This window comes from Carcharhinus amblyrhynchos, chromosome 30, assembly GCF_965287045.1.
Source record: "Carcharhinus amblyrhynchos chromosome 30, sCarAmb.v2.hapA, whole genome shotgun sequence".
Classification (NCBI taxonomy): Eukaryota; Metazoa; Chordata; class Chondrichthyes; order Carcharhiniformes; family Carcharhinidae; genus Carcharhinus; species Carcharhinus amblyrhynchos.
Genome location: NC_137353.1, coordinates 9748882 through 9776470, shown reverse-complemented (window position 1 = coordinate 9776470; position 27589 = coordinate 9748882). Strand labels below are relative to the sequence as shown.

Below are 27589 nucleotides of genomic sequence, written 5' to 3'. Positions count from 1 at the left end.
ATCATGGCTACTGTTTTCCTGAACTCAGCTCCACTTACCCACCTGCTGTCCATAATCCTTAATTCCTTCACTGTTCAAAAATTTATCTATTTTTGCTTTAAAAACATTCGACTGCTTCATTGGGCAGAGAATTGCACAGATTCACAACCCTTTGGGTGAAGAAGTTCCTCCTCAACTCAGTCCTAAATCTGCTCCCCCTTATTTTGAGGCCACGCTTCCTAGTTCTGGTTTCAACCACCAGTGGAAATAACCTCCCTGCTTCAATCTTATCTATTCCCTTTATAATCTTATATGTTTCCATATACGATCTCCCCTCATTCTTCTCTAAGTGAGAAGTGGTTCATTTTGATAAGATGGCAGAATATAATATTAATGGTAGGACTCTTGGCAGTGTGGAAGATCAGAAGGATCTTGGGGTCTGAGTTCATAGGACGCTCAAAGCAGCTGTGCAGGTTGAAGCTGTGGTTAAGAAAGTATATGATGTACTGGCATTCATCAATTGAGGAATTGAGTTTAAGAGTTGTGAGATAATATTGCAGCTATATAGGACCCTGGTCAGACCCCACTTGGAGTACTGTGCTCAGTCCTGGTCACCTCATTACAAGAAGGATGTGGAAGCCATTGAAAGGGTGCAGAGGAGATTTACAAGGATACTGCCTGGATTGGGGAGCATGCCTTATGAGGACAGGTTGAGGGAGCTCTGCCTTTTCTCCTTGGAGAGACGAAGGATGAGGGGTGACCTGATAGAGGTGTATAAGATGTTGAGGGGTATTGATCGAGTGGATAGTCAGAGGCTTTTTCCCAGGGCTGAAATGGTTGCCACAAGAGGACACAGGTTTAAGGTGCTAGGGAGTAGGTACAGAGGAGATGTCAGGGGTAAGTTTTTCACTCAGAGAGTGGTGGGTGCGTGGAATGGGCTGCCGGCAACGGTGGTGGAGGCGGACTCGATAGGGTCTTTTAAGAGACTTTTAGATAAGTGCATGGAACTTAGTAGGATAGAGGGTTATAGGTAAGCCTAGTAATCTCTAAGATAGGGACATGTTCGGCACAACTTTGTGGGCCGAAGGGCCTGTATTGTGCTGTAATTTTTCTATATTTCTATGATTCTGAATTCCAGTGAGTATAGTCCCAGTCTACTCAATCTCTCCTCATAAGCCAACGCTCTCAACTCCTGAATCAACCCAGCGAACCTCCTCTGCACCCCCTGCAGTGCCAGTATATCCTTTCCTCCTTTGTGGGAGGAAACCAGAGCACCCGGAGGAAACTCACGCAGATGCGGAGAGAACATATAAAGTCCATACAGACAGTCACCCGAGGTCGGAATTGAACCTGGGTCGCTGGCGCTGTGAGGCAGCAGTGCGAACCATTGTGCCACTATGTTGCCCGTAATCTTTATATTCAAGATACTGTAAACTCAATCCGTGTCCTCATGATTCATGGGCAGGATTAACCCCGCAACCCACCACATGTTCCGTGGCAATGGGTGGCAGCCTACCACTGGCTGGCAGTGAGATCTTCTGGCTCCGCTATTGTCAATGGGGTTTCCTGTTGGAATGCACCTCTGGCTGCCGTCTAACCCATCGGCAGGAAGTTCTGGACTTTATCTGTAAGCCAGAGATAAACGATTAATTTATTAAGGGAAGGCGATGGCGGAGTGGTATTATCGCTAGACTATTAATCCAGAGACTCAGCTGATGTTTTGGGGACCCGGGTTCGTATCCTGTCATGGCCGCAGATGGAATTTGAATTCAATAAAAAAAAATCTAGGGTTAAGAATCTACTGATGATCGTGAAACCATTATCAATTGTCGGAAAAACCCATCTGGTTCCTTCAGGGAAGGAAATCTGCTTTCCTTTCCTGGTCTGGCCTACATGCGACTCCAGTGCCACAGCAATGTGGTTGACTCTCAACTGCCCTTGGGCAACGAGAGATGGACAATAAATGCTGGCCCAGCCAGCGAAGCCCATGTCCCATGAATGAATAAAAAAAAGAAACCCAAAAAACAGAATACCAGATTTGCAGTAGTGTCTAACTTTGCTTCACCTTTGTGAAAAAACAAACTTCTAAAATCTTAACACGTTTTTCTGGCCAGCGTTGATGATGGTGAGATGTATGTGGGAGTGAATTCTCATTAAAAACACCGAGGGACAAAGGTTACCTCGCAAAATACCACACGTCCCTTCTCTTTAATGTTGCCAGCTGCTCCAAAGGAGGACAGAAAAGGTAACCCCGATAAAAATTAAAGCTGTCAAATAAAATGGATTGCAAAGAAACCGGGGCCTTGCATCAGAATTCCTAAACCAAACAATTCACACAAGACGATGAAAAACAGAAGCTTGTATGCAAGACCCCCTTAAGGCACAGGCCTGCCATCAATATTAGTCATAATGGCATCGGCACACTCGACAAGACAGGAGATTCACCATCTTCCATCCATCCAGAGGGACAAAAGACAGCAGGTAATTTCTCTCAGACCATCAAAAGGCATTTTCAAATTGTTACAGTACTGCCTCAGCCACAAATACCTCCAAATAAAAAACTGCGCCGCAGAGAGAAATTCTGGACCCTCATGCCTGTCCTGGCACACATTTATATTTATCGCAAAGTCGGCAAAGGGAAATTTATTTTCTCGGAAAGCAAAAGACAAAACCCATTATTGTACTGCCGCACATTTTTCATTGTCTAGATTCTGTCAGAAGCTGGAATAAGGGTGTACTGCACAGCTGAACAAGTGCCATTATAGCGAATTGCTGTCACACCAATTTGAGAATACACTTGAAGGGTTGATGTCAGGATTACAGCAATGCGATCGCCTCTCAAAGGATGTGTCCTTCTAGCCAACAGACAATGGTCAAATCCTCATTAAGAGAATCGCCAGTGTTCTAGTGAACAGAAGACTATAAGATCTCGGAGCAGAATTAGGCCATTTGGCCCATCTGCTCTGCCATTCAATCATGGTTGATATCTTCATTCTCATCCCCATTTTCCCTGTAACCCTTGATCCCCTTAATGGTCAAGAACCTATCTTAAAAACACTCAATGACCTAGCTTCCACTGAACTCTGTGGCAATGAGTTTCAGATTCACCACTCTCTGGCTGAAGAAATTCCTCCTCATCTCAGCTTTAAAGGAGTGTCCCTTCACTCTGAGGTTGTGCTCTTGAGTTCTGGTCTCCCCCACTAGTGGAAACATCCTCTCCACGTCCGCTTTATCTAGGCTTCTTAATATTCTGCAAGTCTCAAATAGAGCCATCCACTCATCCTTCCAAACTCCCTCGAGTATAGACCCAGACTCCTCAACCGCTCCTCATACGACAAACCCTTCATTCCTGGGATTGTTCTTGTAGTCTTGAAAGGCATGAGTTGGCAAAGCTGAGCCTGAATTCTCAGTAGGTTCTAATTTTAGCCGGTCTGGTTTTCCAGCCAGTAACTTGTCTGTGTGTTTCCTCCAGATAAGGTCTGGACGGTGTAAGAGACAGGTCCATGTTTGCGAAAGGACTGTGGCAGTAACAAGTTCACAGAAGCTGTGCTGGAGCTCTGAGGCAAATCGACTCCCCCCAAAAAAGGGTTAAAGTCGTTATCTGGTGAAGTTTGGAATTAATTAGAGACCAAAATGAAGAATGAGCAGATGAAGAAAAGCAGGAGTGTTGTTTGCCAGCTATTGATTTTCAAATACTTCTGAACACTTATTGATCCTGAGAGGGGAATTAGCAAGTTTTAAAAAATCACTGTATTTTTCTACTTGTGGCCATGTATTAATTCTGAATTCCAATTAAGATATGACCACCTATAAGCCATAGGCTGATCGAAGGACATCTAAAGATTCCACGTGGATGGCTGTGGCCTAAATGGCAAGTCCTCATTAAATTTGTTTAATTGGCAGTCGATGTAGCATGTGGCCCAAGAACGATGGGGGAAGCTTCAATGGAGAGAGGGTGCAAAGATGGCCGCCTGCTCCAGTTTTGCACATCCTTGCAAAGGTCCCCAACAAGACAAATCAAGAATGAGTCAAACTTGGTGCCATTTCGTCTGGCAGGCGAGCTCATCAAGGGTGTGCAGGGAGCGTCCATGATCCGATAATTGGCCCCGAACCTTGCTCGCATATTTGCAATTGAACTGCCAAGTTGATAAGCCGTCTTAGTCAAGCTAACTCTGAATCAGATCGCTGCCTTCTCCGCAAAAACAGGAGTAGAACTGGAGTCCACCACTCAAATGGAATGGAAATGTGGGTAAGAGTTCGATGAAGATTGGAGAAGTTTTGTTGCGAAAGTCAACTTTTCATTGAGGTCACGGGTCGGGAATTTCCTGACGAACCTTGCAATTGCCACACGGAGTGGGCCGTGGATATGTAATTCAGTGTTATAAATTCTTTGGACAAAGGATGAGCCCGATGTGTTTGAGTGGAAATAAAATGTGGTGTCAAGGGGATAGGGCCTGGATGGGATTGCGGTCAGTGCAGATCCAATGGGCCGAATGACTTCCAGTAGGGATTCTACGACACTCAGGAACACTAGATAAACGAATGAGTACCTGCTACTCCACCACCTTACATACATTACTGCAACAAGTGAGCCAGCGGGGTCAAATATGTAACACTTCCTCCCCCTTTAATTTGAACGTCCCCAAAACAAGTTCACCATGAACAACAGTCAATCAGTTAGTCACTGCTATCGATTCAGGCAGTCTGGAGGTCATTGCAATTGGAACGGTTGACGGTAAACTTCTGGGTGTTTACATCTTCACATTGAGGCCAGTGGTGGCTGGTTTAACTGGTGTTGGCAGGGGAACTGGACGCTGTCTCTGCAGCTGGACAGAAGATGAGGTGTCGGCATCCTAAACGGTCTCTGGTGGTATCGGGTTCACAGGAAAGTCCTGACCTGCTAAAGCTGAATCTGAATTCTCAACTGGCTCTAATTTTAGCTGGTCTGTTTTTCTAGCCAGTCTGCGTGTTTCCTCCAGATAAGGCCATCTGAGGTCTGGACAGTGTGAGAGACAAGTCTAATTTGCAAAAGGACTTTGGCAGGAACCCATTTCTCCCCTGTGGAATAATTCCGAGCCAAGGCTCCTTGTCCCTGGTGGAACACTCAGTGCTTTGCCTGTTTTCACACCATTCCACCTGTGCTGGCTGTTGTTGTCTGACACTCTCCTTGGCTTTTGGAGATTTTAGAAAATCAAATCCATAAGACCGTTTCATTATGAGTAATGCAGGTGAGGTCGAGGCGTGCGTGGCGCTCCGATAGACCAGTAAGAATTTGTCAAAGCTTTGGCTTATTGATGAGATCCCAAGGCTTGTGTTTTGTAACACGAACACTTTAAATGGTCGACTGCAACTATATTTTGCGTGGAGCTGTTCCATGCAGGCTTACTGCTTTTCTACTCGCGTGACCAATTCAGCAATCTCGTTCTGGCACGTAATCTCAGCTTGTTTCTCTGTCTGAATTGCTGATTCTGCTGTCAATTTCAATGCTTTTCCCTCTTCAGTTAATTTCTCATTGTCAAGCTTCCTTTTTCAAGTTCTTATTCTCCTGATTCAATTCCTCACTGGTCTTGTTTGTATGTTCTAGTTGCTTTGGGGGGGGGGCGGGGTGGTTAGCGTATTCTCCATTGTCTCATTAAGTTCTCCCTTTTCACTCCAATTTGTAAATTTTTTGTAACTTTTATTTTTCAAGTTTGCTATCAGTCTTTTCATCCTGATTTTCTGATGTTTCCTCTAGAGCTTTAACTCTTTTTGCCCATTCTTCTTTACGTTCGGCAGTTCCAGGTTTCTTTTGAAGTCTTCAATTTCTGTGTTTTGTCCGAGGGAAATCCATCATGTTCTTACTGGACACGTACATTGCACAGATGGGGCCTTAACTTCAACCAAACCATTTTGGCTTCACTGTGGGTTGGGTCTGTCTCTGACGAAGAGGTGACTTGTTTCCATTTTGCAATTTTCTCATTTCCCTCCATTTGGTCAATTCTTGTTTTTTTGTTGTCATCCTTCCAGGGTCTTTCGATGTCCTCCTTCTAGGATATCTCAGTGTCGTCCTTCCAGGGTTTCTGAGTGTCTCTTTCTGGGTCTTTCAACACTCTCCTCCTGGGGTCTCTCAGTGCCCTCCTCCTGGGGTCTCTCAGTGCCCTCCTTTAGAGGTCTTTGTTGCCTCTTCTTTGAGATCTTCATTGCTGATGGACCTTTCGTGAGAGTTGCCCTCTATCTGTGGTCGTCTCCAAATTTCCTGTCTGTTGCCATTAGTTCCTCCTTGTGGTTGCTGCCTTAAATGTACAACCACTTCAATCGCATTATCACTTTGAGATTGTCAACATTTTCCCACTGAGCTGTTCACAGCTTCTCCGTGTGTTCTTCCCCGGCTTTTGAAGCCTTGCCGTGAATCCGACAGGTCCTTTTCGTATCTTCAGAGCTTCACTTGTATTGTTAGGAAGCCCTCTGTGCAATTCCTGCAGCTTTCTTCCGTTCCTCTGGCTGCCTGGAGAGACTGTCTTTTTAACCCATTGCCCTCCTTTCCTTTATCAATTTCACTGGAAGATCTGTTGTTTTCGAGGTCCAAGGAGCTGTTTTTAAAACTTCTTAACTTTCTGTTTCAAAACAGGTTGGGATCTTCTTCTCCAAACTCTGGAACTTTGTCACCTGCGGTCCCTCAGCCATGGACCGCCCCCAGGCTCTGCTTAGGTCGGAAACCTGGGGCGTTTTTGTCTGTCCGTCTAAAACACCACATTCTGAGCTCTCTTTTTCCTTTAAAAAAAACTTTCCTGCAACCCTTTGTCTTGGTTTTCAACTTAAGTTCCACTTTTCAAAAGAACAAAGGAAGTCATAGAGTTATTTTCTTCTATCTCATTCTGTACATTTCAACTCCCCCAGACTGCATTGGCTAATTCAGGTTCATTCCCTGTTCGCTCCCGGGTTTCCTCCGGGTGCTCTGGCTTCCTATCACAGTCCAACAGTGTGTGGGTTAGGTGGTTTGGCCGTGCTAAATTGTCTCTTAAGTGTCTCAAGATGTGCAGGTTAGGTGGATTGGCCATGCTAAATTGCCCGTTAAGTGTCCCAAGATGTGTAGGTTCGGTGGGTTAGCGGAGTAAATGTGGGGAGCTACGGGGATAGGGCATGGGGTACTCTTTTGGAGAGTCAGTGCAGACTCGATGGGCCAAATGGCCTCCTTCTGTACTGTAGGGATTGTGTGGATCTATGAACTGCTGATATTAGGGAACAGGACACATTATGAGTGATTCACTCTCAAAATCTAAAACAAATTTTTTTCAAGGAATGTGATCGTCGCTTACAGAGCCAGCCGGTTGCTGATCTCTAATTGCCAGCCTGAAGGCATATTTTGGAAGCATCAATACAAATACCTGCAAATAACAATGGAAGTGTAACCACCTTGTGTGAATCAGCATTGCTGGGCAACAATGAAAAACACGGCATGGAACAATTCTGCATTATGCAATGCTTTCAGGGAGTTGGTTTAGCTCAGTTGGCTGGATGGCTGGTTAGTGATACCAAGTGTCGCCAACAGCACGGGGTTCAATTCCTGTACTGAGTGAGGTTATCCATGAAGTCTTGCCTGAGACTTGGTGACTGTCAGGTTAAATCACCCCCTCGCTCAGCTCTCCCCTTCACATTTCAAGAAGAAATTACATATGGAATCCTATGGAGCAGGAGGCCGCCATTCGGCCCATCGAGTCTCTACCCACCACAATCCCACCCTGATCCTATTCGCGTCACCCTATGCATTTACCCTAGCTCATTCCCCCTGACACTAAGGGGCAATTCAGCATGGCCAATCCACCTAACCCACACATCCTTGGACTGCGGGAGGAAACCGGAACACCCGGAGGAAACCCCCACGCAGGCACAGGGGGGAATGTGCAAACTCCACACAGACAGTGACCCAAGCTGGGAATCAAACCTGGATCCTAGGTGCTGTGAGGCAGCAGCGCTAATCACTGTGCCACCCAAGCTCTTGGGGCTAATGGGATTAAGGGATATGGGGTGGGAGGGGATCAGGATAGTGAATCTGATGATCAGCCGTGATCGTAATGGATGGCGGAGCAGGCTCAAAAGGCCAAATGGCCTCCTCCTGCTTCTATTTTCTGTTTTTCTAAAAGGGCGATCAGTCTATGGTCATGGGTCTATGGCAACTTCACCTGCTTGTTATATTTTCTCGTGGCTGTAGGACAGACCACTGTTCTATTGGTTGCGTGAAACTACCGTGAACTGAAAAAAATATTTGATCCTTGACTTATTGTAAAGTTGTTCCTGCATAGATATGAGATTGCGTGTGTTTTTTAAAAAAAATCTATATTCTGCCCGATCTAAAGGAAAGTACATTGATCACAGCTTGCAATGTAAAGTCTGGACCTAGCCCTCGCGTGTAAAGGTTCTTTCTACAATGTGCTGAGTGGAAAAAAAATTCCGTGATAGTATTTTCTTCCCTTTGGAGAGAACGCAGACTCCCTCGGGATAAGGAGATTGTGTTCAAATGTGGAGGAATCCCCACGAGTCTTTTTTAAAGTTTATTTATTAGTGCCACAAGCAGCCTTCCAGCAACACTGCAATGAAATTACTGTGAAAATCCCTGGGTCACCACACTCTGGTGCCTGTTCGGGTACACTGAGGGAGAATTCAGCGTGGCCAATGCACCCTAACCGGCACATCTTTCCGACTGTGGGAGGAAACCGGCGCACCCAGAGGGAAACCCGTGCAGACACGGGGCAGTACGTGCAGACTCTGCACAGACGGTGACCCAAGCTGGGAACCTGGGTCCCTGGCGCTGTGGGGCAGCAGTGCTAACCACCCTGCCACCCTAGTGTGAACAGTGGTCGATGGCACTCATGGGGGCACCTGGAAACCGAACAAGCTTGGCAGTAAATGCACAAAACAACATGCCCGTTGTAAACTGGCAATGTATCACTAAACCGGGAGGGAGTTCATGGAGCACCACTGCCAGCAGGTACATCTAAATAGAGATCACAGCATTGACTAGCGCGACCGCCATGTTGGATATGGACATTGCCATGGAAACAAGGGCAGATGATGGTCCCACTCTCACCACGGTTCACGCTCTTGTGAACCCACAAAGGCTGTTTCACATTACACGTGGAACACCTCAAAACAGGAAGGATAGATTCAAAATGAAATTCTAGTACAAGACAATGCAATTATTTGGAGCAAATGCTCTGAGAAAAACAGCTCTTTTCTATATTGGACGTTTAGCCATTAATGCTCTAAAAATATTATTGGTGGATGAACGAACAGTAAAAAGGAAGGCAGTATAATTTTGCTCCGAGTTGTTTAGTCAGTGGAGTTCTGTCAGTACTATACATGTGTTGCTCTGTTACAAGCCTCAGAGACATCCTTGCATTAGCTGCTGTTGCTGCGGAGAATTGCCAAGCCAGCTCTCAAAACTAATTTCCTCTCCAATTTATCATTTTGGTCATCCTTCAAAGCTGAAGCTTGGACGCTCCCAACACCAACAGGGGTTACGAATCCGGCTGGGGAATTCAGGAAGAACGTCTCCACGCACAGGCTGCTCAGGTTGTGGAATTCACCAGCACAAGAAAACAGCTGAGGTCAGCGACGTGGAGATGTTTAGGAGGAAGCAGGATGAGGGCGAAGGGAAAAGCCGGGAATTTTGTCCTCTTTCTGCACTGTGAATACTTGGTGACCACAAATACACGAAACAATGGCCAGAATACAAGCACTGTGGATGGCACAGTGGTTAGCACTGCTGCCCCATGCCACCAAGGACCTGGGTTCAATTCCGGTCTCAGGTCCCTGTCTGTATGGAGTCTGATGTGGAGATGCCGGAGTTGGACTGGGGTAAACACAGTCAGAAGTAACCTTCCACGCACCTGACGAAGGAACAGTGTTTCCGAAAGCTTGTGGGTTTATTATCAAATAAACTGGACTTCAACCTGGTGTTGTGAGACTGTTAACTGTGTGGAGTTTGCACATTCTCCCCGTGTCTGTGTGGGTTTCCTCCGGGTGCTCCGGTTTCCTCCCATACTCCAAAGGTGTGCAAGTTAGGTGGATTGGCCATGCTAAATTAACCCTCGTGTCAGCGGATTAGTGGGGTAAATATGGGGGGGGGTTACAAGGATAGGGCCTGGGTGGGGTTGTGGTCACTGCGGACTTGATGGGCTGAATGGTTTCCTTCTGCATTCGATGTTACAATGATAACAATATTAGCGATGTGAAGGGGGTGGGCAGGTTTCTGCTTGGCTGATCTGGGCAGCTGGTAGCAGGTCAGGAATCAGATTAACTAGAATTGGCAAACTTATCTGGATCTACCACCCAGATTCTAACCACGACCTAGTGAACACACGCAGCTTGTTCACAATGTCAGCATATGTGCACCACAATGTGAGACTGTTGCGTGCAGATCCTGCACGGAAGATCTTTCCCCCGTCCCAGCCAGAATGCCGATCACATTGAAACTGGAATTACTCCGTGCATCAGGTGAGGCCGATTCGGGCCTCCAATGGGCCTCGAGTAAGTGAAAGGACTCCTCAGAGGCCAATGTCCCTTCACCAGATTCCCCGGCGCCACAGTGCTTAGTACTGCTGCCTCACAGCGCCAGGGACCCAGGTTCAATACTGGCCTCAGGTCACTGTCAGTGTGGAGCTTGTACGTTCTCACCGTGTCTGCGTGGGTTTCCTCCGGGTGCTCCACCTTCCTCCCACAGTCCAAAGATGTGTGGGTTAGGTGGATTGGCCATACTAAATTGACCCTAGTGTCAGGGGGATTAGCAGGGTAAATGTAGGGTTTCGGGAATAGAGCCTTGGTGGGATTGTGGTTGGTGCAGACTTGATGGACCAAATGGCCTCTTCTGCATTATCAGGATTCTATGATTAACACTGCAGTGAAGTTACTGTGAAAATCCCCTAGTCGCCACACTCCGGAGCCTGTTCGGATACACTGAGGGAGAATTTAGTATGGCCGATGCACCCTAACCAGCGCATCTTTTGGACTGTGGAAGGAAACTGGAGCACCTGGAGGAAACCCACGCAGACACGGGGAGACCCAAGCCGGGAATTGAACCTGGGTCCCTGGCGCAGTGAGGCAGCAGTGCTAACCACTGTGCCACCATGCAGGAGACCTGACACTCCTCATCATGTACACAGGTGAGACTCCCTGATGGGGCAGGCAATCAGTATCTCAAACAGGGAGCTTGTACTCCGCCTCACAGACCTCACTGAGCTCATTACAGTGAATAGTGTACAGAACGGTGTTAGAAACTTGAGAATGAAATACAGGTGTGAGTCTGATGTGGACCATCCCTAACCCTGGCGTTTGTGTCAAAACACAAGCTGCTTGCACCAATTTTCATAAGGTCACGAAGTTGGTGGTGATGGAGACGGGAGACAGAGGGAAAAGGGCAGGAAAGAGACTGTAAAGTGCTATTCTTGTCCACTTTTAAGTGGTCCACTTATTTATTAACGCTCTATCAACTAATTTCTTTTGCCCCCTCTTGCTTTGTCTAGCAGAGTGTCACTTGGGGGCACGATATTAGGCTGTTGACTGCAAATTATTCCATTTTGGAGTCTGTGTTTGAAGAGAAAAGGTCACATGAATACTGTATGAGAGCTGGCTGTTTGTCGCCATGGTGATAAGTGAGGCCTAATATCCAGCTGAGACCTTCATCTGCTTCCATTTACCCCGTGGGCTTAAGGATTGTTACACTGTGACAGCTTGGGAAAAAAAACACACCCAATCATAAGTATCTAATATTTAAATTGCAGCCCCGATACTTGCGGCGATGCTGTCAGGGAAGCGGGTGACGGGGCCTGGGTATCTCAGAGGCCCAGGCAACATGGAAACCAGGCCTAGCTTAACAACAGGGCCTCACTCTCCAATTCCTGGCCTGGCACATGACAAGGCCTGAGGTAATGGGCAGCAGCCAAGGTGCGAAGGGGGCGCGGGGGGGTGGGGGAGAGAGAGGAGGGAGACTGTGGCATGGTTTGAGGGTTCAGATCGCAGCGTGAGTCAGGCATCGAGTTTGCTCAAGGATCCAGAGTAAGGATGGAGGGAGGGTTTGGCCATATCTGCCTTCCTTCAGCTACCGAATTTCCAAAAAACAGGGGTACCCACTCGGTAGCCTTTTCAATCTGAAACACCGTTTAAATCTGCGCCCTCGTTAGCAGATTTAGACAACGGAGTAACCATCAGAGTTCGAATCCCGCCATGGCAGATGGTGGAATTTGAATTCAATAAAAAAAAACACCTGGAATTAAGAATCTGCTGATGACCATGAAACCATTGTCCACTGTCGGAAAAACCCATTTGGTTCACTAATGTCCTACAGTAAGGAAGTCTGCTGTCCTTCCCCGGTCTGGCCTACATGTGACTCTAGAGCCACTGCAATGTGGTTGACTCCCAATACCCTCGGGCAACTAGTGATGGGCAATAAATGTTGGCCAGCCAGCGACGCCCATGAATGAATTTTTAAAAAAACTGTAGGGAGTGAGTTGGTCACTCAGCTCCCCAACAACTCCTCATGAGCCCACACCTACCTCCATTAAAACCAGAAGTCGATGCACTGTAGGTGGAGATAAGACATGAAATTTTTAACCAGCCCCTTGACTCTCTCTTGCCTACCTATTGTGGGGGCTTAAAATACCCCTAGGGGTCCTTTCATGGGCAGCACAGTGGTTAGCGCTGCTGCCTCACAGTGCCAGGGACCTGGGTTTGATTCCTGGCTTGGGCCACTGTCTGTGCGGAGTCTGCACGTTCTCCTCGTGTCTGCATGGGTTTCCTCCGGGTGCTCCAGTTCCCTCCCACTGTCCAAACGATGTGCTGGTTAGGGTGCATTGGTCGTGCTAAATTCTCCCTCAGCGTACCCGAACAGGCGCCGGAGTGTGGCGACTAGGGGATTTTCACACTGCAACTTCATTGCAGTGTTAATGCAAGCCTACTTGTGACACTGATAAACAAACTTTAAAACTTGAACAAAAAAACCCTCTTGATTTTTCTGTGCCAGATGATTTTTGATGTGCAGTGTGTTTTGTGTTGGTTTAATTCTACTCTGAGGCAGCCTGGCAGCCCAGTCTGGATTTTTTTTCTCTTGCAGGTTGCTGGGAATTTCATTCTCCCCAGTGGCAGCACAGTTCAGCCGAGACTGGCTGTAGAAACAGACTAATTTAGATACTATTGCAGTCTTAATTAGCTATGAGTGAATGGGTTGTCACTGAATGGCAGCTCAATGTAGGACAGAAAGTGTTGGGGGGGGCCAGTGGGGGGGAGAGGGTGTCGATGGGATTTCCACACATGGCTAAAAGGCAACTCTAAAGCCACGCAAACATCTGATTTGCTACTTATCACGGACAGAGGCACACCCACACCTTCCGTTCACAGCCTAACAGCACCCTGGGTGTTTCTACATCCCAGAGGCTGCAGCAGTTGATGAAGGCAGCTCACCACCGCCTTCTCAAGGGCAGTTAGGGATGGACAATAAATGCTCTGTCCTCACCTTTGAGTGAATGAGAAAAAACACACAAATAAGCACTTTCACACACCCTGAGCCATGCACAGACACTCACACGCACACACATACATGTGCACGCACTCTCACACACAACACATGAACGTACCGACACACACACACACACACTCTTTCCCTTTCTCTCACAGACACTATATTTATTACAAGGGTTCCAAGTTATTGTGTAAAAGCTACTAGCTTTGCTTGGCAAGATTTCAGTATTTGATCATGTGTCAATGTGGGATTATATTCGAATCACATGACTTTCTTCCCATCCAATCCCAGCTCAAGTCTGCAGCTGGACCAACGAACCCAACCCTCAGTGTCGGCTGGTAATGTTGGAGACTTTTATTTAGAGAGAGGGAGATAGGGAGATTTTGTCTTTTGTGTGTGTGCGCATGTTCCTCTATATGTATATTTCTGTATGTTTGTGTGCATCTTTCTGTGCATGTGTTTCCCTGTGTGTGTTTATTTGTATGTGTGTTTATTTGTGTGTGTTTGTGTTTATTTGTGAGTGTGTGTTCGTTTGTACGTGCGTGTGACTGTGTGTGCGTGTGTCTGTGTGCATGTGTTCATTTGTGTTTGCATGTGTGTTTATTTGTATGTGCCTGTGTTTGTGTGTTTCTTCATGTGTACTTGTGTTTGTGTGTGTGTGACTTTGTGTGTTGTGTTTATTTGTGCGTGCATGTTTATTTGTGTGCATGTGCGCGTGACTTTGTCATGCGTTTACTTGTGTGTATGCATGTTTATTTGTGTGTGTATGCGTGTGTTTATTTGTGTGTCGTGCGTTTACTTGTGTGTGTGCATGTTTATTTCTGTGTGTGCATGTGTTTGTGTGTGCGTATTAATTTGTATCCATGTGTTTATTTGTGTGTTGTGCGTTTACTTGTGGGTGTGCGTGTTTATGGTGTGTGTGTGTGCGTATGACTTTTGTGTGACATGTGTTTTTAATATTTATGAGTGAGAATTTCCCACCCCTTGTTTTCTGGCAGCTTGCTATCTTCCAGTCTTGCCGATATGTATGGTAATTTGCATGGCTCTGGAAGGAGGTTGCCTTCACCAGGCCTGGAAAATCCTGCCCTAAATGCTAAACCTTAGAATCAACTGGGATGGGGCTTTTAGTCCAATTGTCCAGCTCCGAAATCCTTTAATATTACATTCACTCTGAATTCCGCCCTGGTGATGTCAAGTTTTATAAATTGAAATTACTGAATCTTTGACTTATGGAAAAGCATTTTCCTCCCATCAGGCTGAATGCAGAATGGTTTGTTTATCCATTCTCTTTGACTCTTTATGTTATTGAAGGAAATATGAACTCCTCCTGAAATTCTCCAAACAAATTACAAATGCATAAAAATGTTGTGGAACGTCGGGTATAATTGTGACTTTAGACTTAGTCCTGAAATGTGCTCCTTACAAAGATGACAAGTTGTCAGATCTGTTTGGAAATAGTACCCTGGTACTACAGGATCTGCAATATGTGAGAACGTACAGTGTATCATGTTACCATGTGATAGTATCACATGTTTCCATGGAGCATGGCTAATGCCTGGGATGTCTAAGAAACTTCAAACCTGAGGCAAAAAGTTCAAGCTGCGAGACGGCCGGTCATTTAAAATAATTCATACTAGCCTTCATCTGCAAGGTGTCACAATGATTAGGGATTCGAGCCGGGTTCGATTCCCAGGTTGAGTCACTGTCTGTTTGCACGTTCTCCCCAAGTCTGTGTGGGATTTCTCCCACCGTCCGAAAGATGTGCTGGTTAGGGGTGCATTGGCCATGCTAAATGCTCCCTCAGTGTACCCGAACAGGCACCGGATTGTGGTGACAAGGGGATTTTCACAGCAACTTCATTCATAGACTCATAGAATCCTATAGAGTAGAAGGAGGCCATTCAGCCCATCGAGTCTGCACTGATCACAATCCCACCCAGGCTCTATCCCATAACCCCATGCATTTACCCTAGCTTGTCCCCTGACACTAAGGGGCAATTTTAGCATGGCCAATCCACCTGCCCCGCACATCTTCGGACTGTTGGAGGAAATCGGAGCATCCGGAAGAAACTCACACAGACACAGGGGAGGGTGTGCAAACTCCACACAGACAGTGACCCAAGCCAGGAATCGAATCTGGGTCTCTGGAGCTGTGCCACGTGCAGTGTTAATGTAAGCCTACTTGTGACCCTAATAAATAAACTTAATCTGCAGCAGATTCTGAAATGCAGCATGGTGGCACCAAATGACAGAACATGTTCCAACATTCAATGGTTCTTGGGAGATAATCACACAGCCTGAAGCAATGATTTGCTGCTCAGGAAGATCCCAAAGGCAGCAGTGGGACGTATGCCCGAATAATCCTGCTTCTCACGCTGTTGACTGAGGAAGGCATGTCAGGCCAGGAGAAGCTCTCTGAGCGCCGAGGGACATTTAACTGTATGAGGAAGCAGGCAAGGCGCGCAAATCTGCAGGGCGGCAGCCATCTTGGTTGATAACCGGGACATTGATGTGACACTTTAAACCTGACCTGGGATTCTCTGTAATCCAAGGCCCAATGAAGTAAGGAATAACTGAGGCTCAAAGCAATATTATGTACATCTTCAGTCTGCAGCAGTGCAGCACTCTCTCGGTAGGGCACTTGGGGTATTGTGCACCACCTCGTGAGGCACTTTATTTGAAATAATTCTGACTGGAGATAGCTGCTAACTTGAGTCTAAAAGGCATATCTCATAAAATCGTTTGCACTGTGACTTTCCAGTGTAGCTTATCGCAGAGGCACAAATTTGGGGGTATTCCTGTAATTTTTGATGCGGCCATTCCATCTACTGTTCGGTTCCTTCCCGATTCTTTCTCCCGAATTCCAAGCCATCACACGCTCCTCTCCTCCAGTGTTCCATGTCATGTTGAGGGCGTAATATCGTGTTAATTAGGCAAGTAGTTTCAGGCAGGCAGGATTGGCAAAGGGGCTGGAGAGGGAGTTTTTTTATTAGCAGCGGCTCAACAGCTGAACATAATATTGTCCTAAGCCTCAGTCACTCTTTTCTCTACTCGATCCTGGATGAGAAAGGACCCTCAAACAAGTTCGAAATGTCCACAATAATGTCCGTTTATCAACTAAAATGCAGCATTGTTTCCGAAAGATTTAAGTCTGGCCATACTGGAAGCAGGCCAAAGGGAACAAACACTCCATGAAATATGGTCCTTGTATTTGCCGAAATAACACAGCAAAAATAAAAAAAGCCCCTCAAATTTGAAAAAGAGAACCCACCTCAGACTATTGCCTCAGGCTCCATTTTTTATACAGAGATAAATCTCAATGTTTTGACATTTCCAATCTTTGTGTCCCTTCAGATGTTTGTTCTTTCAATAACTGAACATCAGCCAACCAGGACTCCAGCACCGAGACACTGAGGTGCTCACATCAGATTGACGAGTTTTTTTTTTCTCGTTGACTGAGACACAAGAAAAAAAGATTTCTTTCCCCTCTCCTCTTCCAACAATTTTCTCAGCTCCAAAACACGTTGGTTGCTGTGCGGAGTTCCAGCTGCAAGTTGCTGTTGTCTTGCCTGAGTGGTCATGATTCAGATGGAGTTCCCGCCACCCACACCCCTCACCCCACCCCGTCAGCAACATTCAGCCGATTGGCCAGCTGACCCTCGGCCTTGGGGGGGACATCTCTGCCAAATCCCAAACTCTCCCCACACGCTCGTTTCCAGTAACAGTCCCCGGACACAAGTAAAGATATTGGAACCAGGTGCAATCTTTGCAGCACAGGTCAGGGGGGCAGATGTGAGATCTTTCTCGCCTCTGTGTGATTCAGTCCCTGGCTGCCTAGTCTAGCTGAGCCACTGGGAGTTTAACCAACAATGAAAATTTGTTAGATTATTTACGACCATAAGATATAGGAGCAGAATTAGGTCATTTGGCCCATCGAGTCTACTCCGCCATTCAATTATGGCCAATATGATTCTCATCCCCATTCTCCTGCCTTCTCCTTGATCCCCTTGTTGATCAAGAATTTATCTCTCTCTTTCTCTGTTTTAAAGACATTCAATGACCTGGCCTCCTCTGTGGCAATGAGTTTCAGAGATTCACCACCCTCTAGCTGAAGAAATTCCTCCTCGTCTCGGTTTTAAAGGAGTGTCCCTTCACTCTGTGGTTGTGCCCTCGAGTTCTTGACTCTCCCATTTGCGAGAACATCCTCTCCACGTCCGCTCTATCTAGGCCTCTCAAGTATTCCGTAAGTTCCAATTAGGTACTCCCTCATCCTTCTAAACTCCAGGTACAGACCCAGGCTCCTTAATCATTCCTCAGATGACAAACACTTCATTGCTGGGATCATTTTCATGAAAATTCTAAGGTCATTGAGTCACACTGCGGGTATGATATGGCACTGAGCAGACAACGGGCAGTCCTGCAACATGGAATCATTAACCACTGGAAGCAAAAATTGACACAACCAACTGCTGCAACAATAAACACATAGAACATAGAACATTACAGCGCAGAACAGGCCCTTCGGCCCACGATGTTGCGCCGACCAGTTAAAAAACAATGACCCACTAACCTAAACTAATCCCTTTTCGTCCATAAACCTATCCACAGATCTCTTAAACGCCCCCAAACTAGGCGCATTTACAACCTCAGCAGGCAGGGCATTCCAATCCCTCACCACCCTCTGGGTAAAGAACCTACCCCTGACATCCGTCCTATAACTACCCCGCCTTAATTTAAAGCCACGCCCCCTCGTGCTAGCTTTCTCCATCCTAGGAAAAAGGCTATCACTGTCCACCCTATCTAAACCTCTAATCATCTTATATGTTTCAATAAGATCCCCTCTTAGCCGCCTTCTTTCCAGCGAAAACAACCCCAAATCCCTCAGTCTCTCCTCATAGGACCTCCCCTCCATACCAGGCAACATCCTGGTAAACCTCCTCTGCACCCTCTCCAAAGCCTCCACATCCTTCCTGTAATGTGGGGACCAGAACTGCACACAGTACTCCAAGTGCGGCCGCACCAGAGTTGTGTACAGTTGCAACATGACGCTGCGACTCCTAAATTCAATCCCCCTACCAATAAACGCCAAGACACCGTATGCCTTCTTAACAACCTTATCTACTTGATTCCCAACTTTCAGGGATCTATGTACACATACACCTAGATCCCTCTGTTCATCCACACTATTCAAAGTCCTCCCGTTAGCCCTATACTCAACACATCTGTTATTCCTACCAAAGTGAATTACCTCACACTTCTCCGCATTAAACTCCATCCGCCACCTCTCGGCCCAGCGCTGCAACCTGTCCAAGTCTTCCTGCAAACTATGACACCCTTCCTCACAATCTACCACACCTCCGACTTTGGTGTCATCAGCAAATTTACTAATCCACCCAACTATACCTTCATCCAGATCATTAATAAAAATTACAAACAGCAGTGGCCCCAAAACAGATCCCTGAGGCACACCACTCGTAACCGAACTCCATGACGAATATTTACCATCAACCACCACCCTCTGTCTCCTATCTGCCAGCCAATTCCTGATCCAATTTCCTAGATTACCCTCAATCCCATACATCTGCATTTTCTGCAGAAGCCTACCATGGTGAACCTTATCAAACGCCTTACTAAAATCCATATATACCACGTCAACTGCCTTACCCCCATCCACCTCTTTGGTCACTTTCTCAAAAAACTCAATAAGGTTAGTAAGGCACGACCTACCCGCTACAAAACCATGCTGACTATCTCCAATCAGTTCATTGCTCTCCAAATAACTATAAATCCTATCCCTAATAATTTTTTCTAAAACCTTGCCCACAACAGAAGTGAGACTCACCGGTCTATAATTCCCGGGGAAGTCTCTGTTCCCCTTCTTAAACAATTCGCTAACCTCCAATCTTCCGGTACTATACCAGAGGCCAACGACGACCTGAAGATCAGAGCCAGAGGCTCTGCAATCACTTCTCGTGCCTCCCAGAGAACCCTAGGGTAAATCCCATCCAGACCAGGGGACTTATCTATTTTCAAACCCTCAAGAATATCCAGCACATCCTCCTTATCAACTGTAATACTGTCTATTCTACTCCCCTGCAACCCAGTGTCCTCCTCAGCTATATCCTTGTCCCCCTGCGTGAACACCGAAGAGGTGAACACCGAACATAGGATTGGATTTTTCCTTGGATGGTGGCTCCATCTGTGGCTTACCTTGGCCAGTGTCAAGTGCTCACATCAGATTGACGAGTTTTTTTCTCACTGGCTGAAACACACAAAAAAAGATTTCTTTCCCCTCTCTTAGTGGTTAGCACTGCTGCTTCACAGCTCCAGGGTCCTGGGTTCGATTCCCGGCTCAGGTCACTGTCTGTGTGGAGTTTGCACATTCTCCTCATGTCTGCGTGGGTTTCCTCTGGGTACTCCGGTTTCCTCCCACAGTCCAAAGATGTGCGGGTTAGGTTAATTGGTCGTGATAAGAAATTGCCTCTTAGGGATGCGTAGGTTAGAGGGATTAGTGGATATAATATGTAGGGATATGGGGGTATGGCCTGGGTGGGATTGTGTTTGGTGCAGACTTGATGGGCCAAAGGGCCTCTTTCTGTACTGTAGGGTTCTATGGTCCAGTGAGCCCAAAGCCAATTTTACAACTTTGGTTCGGGTAAGGCTTCCATCCTCTCCTGAGAGCCATCTGCAGCAGCGCCACCAGAAGCGGGTGGTCACTGCTGGAACTGCATGCTGAGTGGGCCTACAGACAGATGAGGCAGCGAGTCAGGCGTAGGACCCACCCTTCAGCAGGAAAGTCAGATTTGCGTCACACATTGTCAAGTAATAATCATCTCCAAGAAGAGTGAATCTAAGCATTTGCCCTAGTCATTCAATGGCCACTGTTAATTCCTCCACTTTCAACATCCTTGGGGTTACCACTGACCAGAAATTCAACTGGACTCGCCACATAAACACAGTGGCTACAACTGCAGGTCAGAGGCCAGGAACACTTTGAAGTAACTCACCTTCTGACTCCACAAAGTCTATCCGCCATCTACACGGATTGGGACAGAATATTCCCCACTTGCCTGGATGGCTGCAGCTCCAATAATACTCAAGAAGCTCGACACCATCCAGGACAAAGTAGCCCACTTGATTGGCACCGCATACACAAACATTCAATTCCACCACCACCAACACCCAGTAGCAGCAGTGTGTACTATCTACAAGATGCACTGCAGCAATTCACCAAAGATCCTTAGACAGCGCCTTCCAAACCCACCACGACTTCCATCTAGAAGGACAAGGGCAGCAGATAAATGGGAACACCACCACTTGCAAGTTCCCCTCCAAGCTACTCACCACCTATGATTTGGAAATGTATCGGCCATTCCTTCGCAGCCGCTGGGTCAAAATTGTGGCATTCCCTCCCCAGTTGTTTTGTGGGTCAACCCACAGCACGTGGACTGCAGCGATTCAAGAAGGCAGCTCACCACCACCTTCTCAAGGGCAACTAGGGATGGACAATAAATGCTGGCCTAGCCAGCAACTCCCATGTCCCATGGATAAATAAAAAAAACTGAAATTAACTAGTCTTATAAATAATGTGCAAGACCAGGTCAGGGGCTGGAAATCTTGCAGAGAGTAACTCATCTCCTGACTCCCCAAAGCCTGTTCACCATCTACAAGACACAAGTCAGGATTGTGACGGAGTACTCTCCATTTCCCTGGATGAAAATTAATAATATTAAAATTAAAGTTGGAAAAGTCAATCACAGGTCTTCAGGGTCAGGAGATGTGTCTATCAAGGAGGATCCAACAACACTTAAGAAGCTCGACACCATCCACAACTAAGCACCCCATTACCCACCTTAAACACACACACCTTCCATCACCAATGCAAGACCATCTACAAGATGGTACACACTCACAATGGCACCTTTGTGTAACTCATTAAGGCACCTTCAATGGCACCTTCCAAACCCATGACTGCCAACACCTTGAATGGAAAAGGCAGCAGACACATGGGGGCACCAACCTCTGCAGGTTCCCCTCCAAGACATGCACCATCCCGATCAGGAATTATATTGCCTTCCCTTCACTGTCATTAGTTCTTGGAGCTCCCCCTCTAACTGTGCTGTGAATGTACCTACACCACAGAGAATAAAGCAGTTGAAGAAGACAACTCACCTCCACCTTTTGAAAGGCAATTAGGGATGAGCAAGAAATGTAACCAGGAAGGTCCACATCCCTGAAATGAACGAAGAAGCAGCCTACAGAGAGCACCCGTTACAATGCCCACAGCAGTGGCACCGAGACCACCAGTTACAATTTAAAGGCCTCAACTGGTCCAACGTTGGGCAGGTCACCCTTTCCTGCCACTAGTAAAATACCAGCCAAAGTAGGTAGGTGATTGGGACAGCACTGTTACCACTCTACCCAGTCTCACGTGCCCTTTGCTTGCTAGCCCGCCCTCACTGGGGACTGATAGTGTGGCGTGGCAAAATTTCACCCTAGCTCCTCTAGCCCTTGAACGCAAAGCCAACAATACAGAGTGTGGCAATATAAAGACGTCCCCTTCACCACTACCCCACCCCAAGCGGGGGACCTATTCCAGGAATTACTAGTTATAGAAACAAATGAATTTCTGCCTTAGCGGCACAGTGGTTAGCACTGCTGCCTCACAGCTCCAGGGACCCAGGTTCGATTCCCAGATTGGGTCTGCGTGGAGTCTGCACGTTCTCCCCGTGACTGTGTGGGTTTCCTCTGGGTGCTCCGGTTTCCTCCTACAGCCCGAAAGACGTGCTGGTTAGATGCATTGGCCATGCTAAATTCTCCCTCAGTGTACCCGAACAGGCACCGGAGTGTGGTGACTAGGGGATTTTCACAGTAACTTCATTGCAGTGTTAATGTAAGCCTACTTGAGGCACTAGTAAATAAACCGAAAACACTCAATGCGGGAAGAAAAACAACAACCGCCACAGGCAGGCCTGTCTCTCAATTTCTCTCTCCTTCCTCACACCTTGCACTTTGACCTCAACCTTTGGGGTCAGCTGCCCTAAAGTTACTTGGCGTGGTTCAGTGTCACGTTTTGTTCAAATAGGCTGCTGTGAAAAATAAAACCTTTTTTGTAATCTTACAGGCTCGATATTTGTTCAAGCTGTTGTTGTTTGGAAGGAGTTAAGAGGAAAAAAAAAACGTTTTTGTGAAAAAAAAGGAATTTATTTTACCTGGAAGGTTTCGGAAAGGGCAAATAACTTCAATCAACTAAATCAGTTAAATCAAGGCAATTGCCTCCCCAAAATTGAAATTATGTCAACTCGCTGCTCCATTCCTAACAGTTGGTTAGTCCAATTACCCAATCAAACTATCATTTGTGTCACATCAACGATGAGCGATTTTATTTCAAGCAAGTAATCAAAGTTGTCAGTTGAAAGCATTTTTGCAAAAGCTCGGAGATTAGATCCATCAAAGATGGTCAATTAATCTGGAATGTGTGTAAAAAGGCTTCTAGATTTCACCAAATCAGAAAGAATTGGATATTAGACATTTATATCTAACGTGATAGAATCCCTACAGTGCAGCCATTCGGCCCATTTAGTCTGCACTGACTCCCCGAAAGAACATCCCATCCAGATGAGGCATGGTCGCACAGTAGTTAGCGCTGCTGCCTCACAGCGCCAGGGACTGGGGTTCGATTCCCGGCTTGGGTCACTGCCTGTGTGGAATCTGCATGTTATCCCCGTGTCTGCGAGGGTTTCCTCCTGGTGCTCCAGTTTCCTCTCACAATCCAAATTGTGCTGGTTAGGTGCATAGGCCCCATGCTAAATTCTCCCTCAGTGTTCCCGAACAGGCGCTGGAATGTAGCGACTAGGGGACTTTCACAGGAACTTCATTGCAGTGTTAACGTAAGCCTACTTTTGACTAATAAACAAACTTTACCCTTAGATACACCTTCCTCTCAGTCTTATTCCCGTAACACCAGACATTTACCATGTCCAATCCACCTAACCTACACATCGTTGGACATTAAGGGCAATATGGCATGGCCAATCACCTATCCTACACATCTTTGGACTGTGGGAGAAAACCGGAGCACCCGGAGAAAACCCATACAGATACGGGGAGAATGTGCAGACTCCACACAGACAGTGACCCCAAGCCAAGGAATCGAAACCAGGTCCCTGGTGCTGTGAGGTAGCAGTGCTAACCAGTGTGCCACCATGCCATTCTTACATATGTCAAAACACAAATTATTCTAATGGTTAATCGCGTGTGATTTTTGAGACTATTGCAAGTTACGCAAACCTACTACATTACGCATAGTGGTGAAGATTTACTGTGTCCAGTTAACGAAATTAGCAGTGGGATCCTAAAACTTGCCTGGCCAAGAGAGGAGAATGCAATCAACTCTCATCCCCTTCCATATCAAGCCCCTCCCTACAGTCTGGTTAATTGGAGCACAGAAAGAGGCCATTCAGCCCAGCTGGATTGTGACAGCATTCATCCTCTACAGGAGCCTTGTCCTCAGCCATCTCTCTCAGTCACCTTGATATTCCTTTCTCCTTCTTGTTTATCTTGTTTCCCCTTTGGGATCTGAGTGGAAAACTGGGACAGGTTTGCTGTCAAAAACCCCAGTTCTGGTTCAACTGCTCAAAGCTGCACATTATCCAGATTGATGGGTGAGTAAGGAGTGTCTGGGCAAGCTGTTAGAATTGGCTTATTTTAAGGTTTAGAACCTGATGTAAAGATTTTATTTACATGTTCCTCCACATGTCATTTAACAAACACCAGGCGGTGAAGGTAAATAAAGCTTCGATTTAATTAGGAAGCACTCCTAAAAAACATTGACAACAATCCCACCCCAGCCCTATCCCTGTCACCCCACATGTTTATCCCGCTAATCCCTCTAACCTATGCATCCCGGGACGCTAAGGGCAATTTAACATGGTAAACCAACCAAACCCGCATATCTTTGGACTGTGGGAGGAAGCCGGAGCACCCGGAGGAAATGCACACGGACACAGGGAGAACGTGTAGACTCCACACAGACAGTGATCCAAGCTGGGATTTGAACCCAGGTCCCTGGAGCTGAGAGGCAGCAGCGCTAACCACTGTGCCACCAAGCAGATTCTGCCAAGCCTTCGGGGGTCTTGCTCACGGGCTGGTGATCCAGCGGGAAACTCCCATCGGTTCCACGGGGAAAGACCCGACAGAATCAAATGCCCTTTCAGACAACTTTGAGGTCGTGGGCTGTGAGAATCCCACCTGCGGAGAGATGCGGAACAATTTGTGAAGATTGTTGGTGGGGCCAGTGTCAGAGTGTGACAGCTGGAAGCATGGTGGAGGGAGTGGTTGAAGGCAAGGGCGTTTAGTTTGCTTTCAGCACCCCTCTCCTCCCCCTCTCCTGGTACCGGGTCCCTTGATCAGTGTGCCTGACTATGAGGGGCCCAGCCAACATGCTTCCTGCTGCAATGATCCTACCTTAACCCCAGTCAGTTTAATGTTGCAGTGCAGTTTTCAAACAAAAGGTTCAAATTAAACATGTGTTTTCTCTTTACAAATCCGGTGGGATCTGCTGTGTATTTCTCAAATGTTCACCGGAATTCTACCGCCTACCATGGAATCGGAGCGAGTGAGGGACAGATAATGGAAATGCCCATTATCCTGAGGCAAGATTTTCCAATCTCACTTGAGCTTATGTTTCTTATGTTTTGACAGTGGGCGTTACTGTACTGGATTGAATGAAGATTTTTTTCCATGAAATACTATCCTTGTTTACATTGTCATTGTATCCACATCTGAGGAAATAAGGGCCAACAACAAGTCCCTGAGAACTTTTCCTGACTGTTAACGGAGATCCAACAAGCTGTCATTCAGTTTACTTTATTTATTGGTGTCACAAGTTGGCTGACATTAACACTGCAGTGAAGTTACTGTGAAAATCCCCTAGTTATCACACTTTGGTGCCTGTTTGAGTGCACTGAGGGAGAATTTAGCATTAAGTAAAAGTGAAAGTAAAAGTGGAAGTAAAGTTCATTTGTTAGCCACAAGTAAGGCTTACATTAACACTGCAAAGAAGTTATTGTGAAATTCTCCTAGTCACCACAGTCCTGAGTCAATGCACCTAACCAGCACGTCTTTTAGATTGTGGGAGAAAACCGGAGGAAGCCCAGGCAAGAACATGCGAACTCCACACAAACTGTGACCCAAGCCCGGAATTGAACCCAGGTCCCTGGCGCTGTGAAGCAACAATGCTACCCACTGGGCCACCGTGCCACGCAGACTCTGGGTGCAGTCATACCAATGCCCTTTCAAGTTTAAATAGGGCTTTGCTACTTTCACATCCCATCGCACTTGCAATGAAAACCAAAATTCCATTTGCCTTCCTAATCACTTGCTGTACCTGCATACTAACCTTTGTGACTGAAGTATAAGGATGCTCAGATCCATCCCGAATGCAGTACGTTGCAGGCTCTCTCCAATTCAATAATATTCTTTCTGCTAAAGCGGGCAACCTCACATTTGCGCCATTGTCTACATAAATTTTCCTGATGTCCTGGCCAACATGTGGGCCTTTGACCCTTCACCCAAGACTCCCTAGGCTGTGAATTAGCCCTGTTTCCTCTCCAGGGTCAACTTATATTCTTGCATTCCGAGTCATGAGGGTGAAGGGGAGGCGTTGGGAAGAGGTTCAAGCCCCACTCCTGGAAATGAGCACCACAATCTAGGCTGGCAACCCAGTGCTGTACTGAAGAGGTGCTGCACTGTCGGAGGTGACCATCAGTCTGCTGGGCTGGATGTAAAAGATTCCATGATATGATTCTGAGGAAGAGTAGTGGAGGTGTCCTTACCATCCTGGCCAATATTCACCCCTCAAACCAGCAGTGCGAAGAAAGGTCACCTGGCCTTCGTCACGTTGCCGTTTGTTAGAGGTTATTTTACGCAAATTTTTCAAGAATGACATTTCTTCATCCAAAACAGAGTACTTGTTTTGCAGAGGAACAGCATGATGCAGCTGTACAAAACTCTGGTGCTGCCACACTTGGTGTATTGCGTACAGTTCTGGTCACCGCATTATAAGAAAGATGTGGAAGCATTGGAAAGGGTGCAGAGGAGATTTACCAGGACGTTGCCTGGTATGGTGGGAAGGTCTTATTAGGAGCGGCTGAGGGACTTGAGGTTGTTTTTGTTAGAGTGAAGAAGGTTAATTGAGGCATACAAGATGATCAGAGGATTAGATAGGGTGGACAGTGAGAGCCTTTTACCTTGGATGGTGATGGCTAACATGAGGGGACATAGCTTTAAATTGACAGGTGATAAATATAGGACGGATGACAGAGGTAGGTTCTTCACTCAGAGGGTATTAAGGGCGTGGAATGCCCTGCCTGCAGCTGTTGTGGAATCGCCAACTTTAAGGGCATTCAAATGGTCAGTGGATAGGCGTATGGATAATATTGGAATAGTTTAGGTTAGAGGGTCATTAGATTGGTTCCACTGGTCAGCACAACATCGAAGGCCGAAGGGCCTGTACTGCGCTGTAATGTTCTATGTTCATTGGCTGTAAAGCACTTTAAGATATACAGTGGTGATGAAAAGCACTATATAAATGCAAGACTTTCTCTCTCTCTGTTTCTAGCTCTTCAGCAGAAGGTACAGAGATCCTGCTGTCAGGAGGCAGCTGCACTGTAACTGAAAGGAGCCTATTAAAAGAGACAGCTGGTTGGATGGTGTTTTTTTTTCCTTTCCCGATGGGGGAAATGCTCGGTCTCCGATTGCTGCTCTCAGCGGGTGTCTGAAATCACAGCGCTGGTGCAGATCTGTGCCCCTGTCAGTCACTCCCCAGAGCACAGCTCGAGTGCGAGCGGCATCAATGGGCTGCGTGGCGGTTAACAACACGCTATCCAAACCCACGGATCGGAAACGCGGAAACAAATAAACCCCCCCCCCCCCACAACTGAGTAACGAGCTTTAACAACATTTACTGCCCAAGGGGATGGGGGAAAGCAGCAATGTCCCACTCTCAACGCAAGGAATCCTGCAGCAAGATGGTGTGGCTTCACATCCCACCCACTCCAACAGTCGGTGGGGAACGCATCCCCCTGGATCATGACACAGCAACCATTTAATTAACGCTCCG

At 46.8% G+C, this 27589-nt stretch overlaps 1 protein-coding gene across 3 annotated transcripts in view; it reads right to left on the bottom strand.

The window, feature by feature from the left end:
- The window catches only part of agrn (agrin), a 546905-nt gene that overhangs the window by 210653 nt on the left and 308663 nt on the right, over positions 1-27589 (bottom strand). The gene's annotated exons all lie outside the window — the stretch shown is intronic.